Source organism: Pinus tabuliformis, chromosome 8 (assembly GCF_031772625.1).
Source record: "Pinus tabuliformis cultivar Carrire ecotype Pingquan chromosome 8, CPIR1, whole genome shotgun sequence".
In the NCBI taxonomy this organism is placed as follows: Eukaryota; Viridiplantae; Streptophyta; class Pinopsida; order Pinales; family Pinaceae; genus Pinus; species Pinus tabuliformis.
Window position 1 is genome coordinate 1,853,354,542 of NC_142294.1, and position 4,240 is coordinate 1,853,358,781.

Here is a 4,240-nt window from a genome sequence, read left to right on the forward strand (position 1 = left end):
GCAGAGTGAAGAAATAGAGAAAGAAAAATAAGAGGAAGGAGGAGACAAAGAGGAGGATGAGAAATAAAATGGAAAAGAGGAAAAAGGAAAGAAGGATGAATAGAAGTCGATAGCTCAAGGTAGAGAAGAAGAAGAATCACCAAAGTTGTCTCCAGAGCCTACAGAGAAAGAGGCAACAACTGCTCTTACTTCCCTAAGTACACCTATCAAATCAAAGGGAAAGAGGCAAAGACAAACCCCACTGTACTTCAAGACAAGAAAGAGCACTAGGATTAGAAAAGGGAGACCTAAAACCCCCACCAAAACTCCAATTTTCATTGAGGATTCACCAAAACAACAAGAGAAGGAAGTCCCTCTAAGAAAAAATGAAGTAGAAGGAACATCAAAACAAGCTTCTCCCAAGTCTCCAATCACATATGTTAGGAGGCTTGTCACAAGGTCAACCTCATCAAAGGGAAAATGTCTCCTGCAGGAGACATAATCAAACCTACAAGAAGTAGAGACTATCCTATAGGAAACTCTGTCAAACCTACAGGAAACACAGAAAAGAGACCAGGAAGGAATTACTACATAGGAAACAGAGGAAGAGGGCCAAGAACTAAAAGAACCTAGCCCACAGCCAAACCTCAGCTCCTACTACAGGTTCATTGAAGGAGGTAGGGTGATACCAAAATTTTTTTCCATTCGCCTATTCTTTGAACTTGAAAAAGAAAGGGCAAGGACAAACGAGTGGATGAAAATTACTAAATCAAAAGGGGTAGAGGATGTAGGCCACATGGAGGAGAAATTGCACGAGATCGGCAGAGAACTAAGCAGCATAAGAGATAGAGAAGCAATGGTGAAATTTCAATTAGAGGCTAAGAACACATGGCTAAGGAAGCAACTACAAGAAAGGGAAAGCCAATTGGCAACTATGGCCAGTTTTTCCATGGAGGCAATCTAGTGCATGATGCTAGAAAAGTCTTATGCTTTGTACCTCAAGTAACAATGCTTATAATTCCAAATAAATACCTTAGAACAAACAGGAACTATCCCCTTCCATGAATATAGAAAATTCTTTGATCTCTGTGATCAAAGCACCTTGGAAGATAGAGCAAAGATATATGAGTTTTACCTACACAATTTGGCCTTGATAGATTTAAATGTGTGGGACCCAAATCCAAAGCTAGGGGACTTGCAATTGATGGCCTTATAATCTTGGATGAATCATGAGGAGGCTAGAGCTATAGACGTGAAAAAGGTATTGGAAAAAGAAGAGGCAAAACCCCTTATGATTAGAGCAGAAAAATCTAACCCAATGGCTATCATCAACTCCCACAACCTCATTGCAAATGATCCGGAGATTGCACCAAGGCACCTTGCTATACAAGAATAGGTAGTTACACACTTTGAAGACATGTTAAGATTGCTAGGAGATGATAGTCAACAAGCCTACCAAAGGAGATGGAACACCTTACCTTACAGCCTAAAAATCAGAGAATAGCATTCTCCTGACAGAATGAGAGAGGCACTAAATAGAACCCCAATGTATAAGAAGGCACTACAAAGACTCAAATTCAATTGGATTAGCTTGAGGCTCAGTCCACCATTTCTTTTGGGAATGTTGGAAGAAAGAAAAGTGGAAGAAGAAAGAAAGCAGTGGGAAGAGATAGAGAAAAATGCAGGGTTTTATTCACAAGAGGAAGAGGCTACAATAGAAGCATGGGATGTCAGGGAAGCCATGAAAGCAATGAAGGACATCGACATAGATTGAGTTTCTCAGAGGATGAGCAACACTTTCAGTAGGGGGTGATGATAAGGTTCATCATTGGGTAAAATATATGGACCTTAATACACCTCCAAGCTTACTAGAATTAACTCTTCTCATAATTCTTTACATGTTTTAATTATATTTTGCTTAATGAGACGAGTAAAAGTAAGATGTTATGTCTAGTGGTCTAATGTACATTGATTGTAGGTTGTTGGGAGAAAATTATGGCTAATTAGGGTGCAGGAACTCGAATGAGACAAGAAGGAGAGATTATAGGAGATGGATCTCCCTCATTAAATCCTCACTCACTTGAAGATCCCTTAAATCAAATCACACTAGGTCGGAGTTGCAAGCAGATGAGTCAAGAGGATCATTGGCTTCCAGGCTAGTGATAGTTAAGAACCTATTAATATTAAAAGTGGGAGCCAAGACTCCCTATATTTAAGGAAGTTCTTGGAAACTTCAATTGTATAAATAAAGAGGCCTAAAGCCTCATTAGGATTTAGATTTTGGATGCAAAATAACTAAGCAATTTTCGAGCTAAAGGATTGTGACCAAACATTGTTATGTATTTTTTGATATGTTAATGAAAATGAGAATTTCGTTGATCCAACACTGAGTTAACTCAAAGGGCTGAAGATCTTGGGTTAGGGCCCAACCCTAGCAATAGAGGTTCCTCTTACTATACTTGTATGATTAGGTTATTTCATAGATTACTTGTTAAATTGATTTTGGCATTGTTACATTGCAAGTATTGATTAGTTTGCTTCTATTTATGCATAGCTTTAACAATAGCATTATATAGATAAGGAAATATCCAAAAAAGGCTAATAAAATGTGGATCTTATCTCATTCCTCCTTTCAGGGGCCATGGATTGGGAAAAACTCCCATTCAGCCCAAAAAGACAAAATTCTAGTTTCTTATGAAACTTAGGGTTTTTCTACTAAATAGGTCAGCATCTTTTAGTCCTAGAAGATAGGTTTTAGTTGTCATTTCTTATATCTTAAGTTTTCTATTAGATTTCATGTTGCTTTCATAATAGGTTTCAATCATTTCCATGCATGAACTTGGCAAATAAATGGTGCAAATTGTGTTTCCTTTTATTGTTGTAAACCATTCTTATTTTGAAATGATTTATTGATAAATGCCAACAAAGATGTGTATGTTGCAAGAGTTTCAATATTGCAGGAAGACCTCATATCATTAGCCTCATCCAAACCATACCCACCCATGATCACCAAAGACCACTAAGTTCTCAATCCGTGTTATCAATTCACAAGGACAACTTCCCATGCTTGTTGAGAAAATCCAACCATCATAGATCTTCGGTTTGTGTTCTGAGTGAGTTCCAACCACTTCCTTGCAATATTTCTTCCATCACTCACCTTCCCTACACTCCATACCACTGTCCAAATCAATCCTTATGCTTTTGGCCTGTTCCTGTAGGAAAATAGGGAATCATGTAGGCATCTTGTAGGAAGACCTGTAGTGGCCTGTTTTGAGTTCGATTTGTTAAAAATGGATGAAAAAAGCTAGGAGAAGACACTTGATTGCCTCCCAAATGATTTTACCCATCAAAATCATCTCTCTCCACACCTAACCTACCTTCCATGCAATCAAGAAGGATTAGCATTCATGTTTCCACAAAAAAGACAAAAAGAAAAAGGTTGTTATTCTTATTCATCTGCATAACAATTAAGTTCTTGTTTAGATCATATTTCATGCTTAGGTTAGTTAGGATTTCACGTGTTAAATTTTAATTCTTTTGAAGAGAGGTATCCTAACAAATAGCTATATGAGTTGTGTGTTTTAGGCCTCTATTTTAGTCTTTCATTACTGTAGTAGGTAGAATTTCAATCCTCTCAATTAGGGTAAGATTCTCCTTTCTCAATTGGTAATCAAACTTCTTCTAAATCAATAGAAGGCTTGATTGAGAAACCATAGTGGTCAATTGCCCCAGCTCAGTAGTGAAAAAGAGTGGACCCATTACATCTATTTGTGTATACAACACTCTCACCTCCAAGTTTGTACAAACCTCGGGTTGATGAAGTAAAGTTGGTGGCCCCAGGAGTTGCAGCATTCTTGCTGCAATACTAGTGCTCATCACCAATTTCTCTGATCTAAAGGGTATTATAAGGGATTTGGGCGTTATGAAGATCATGTTGAAGTCAGATGCGAAGCCCATCAAATAAAGAGCTTATCGGCTCAATCTGAAATATAAGGGAAAGGTGCGCCAAGAGCTTGAGAAGATGTTGGAGGCTGGTATTATAGAACATGTCGAAGAATTTAATTGGGTAAGTCCAATGTTCATTCAAGAAAAGAAATAGAAAGGAGAAATCAGGATATACATAGATCTATGAAATCTAAATGATGCATGTGTAAATGATCTGTTCCCAACACCATCTACACATGAAGTATTAGAGAATATTGGCGGATAGGAGGCTTATTCATTTAATGATGGGTTTTCAGGCTACCATCAAATAAATACC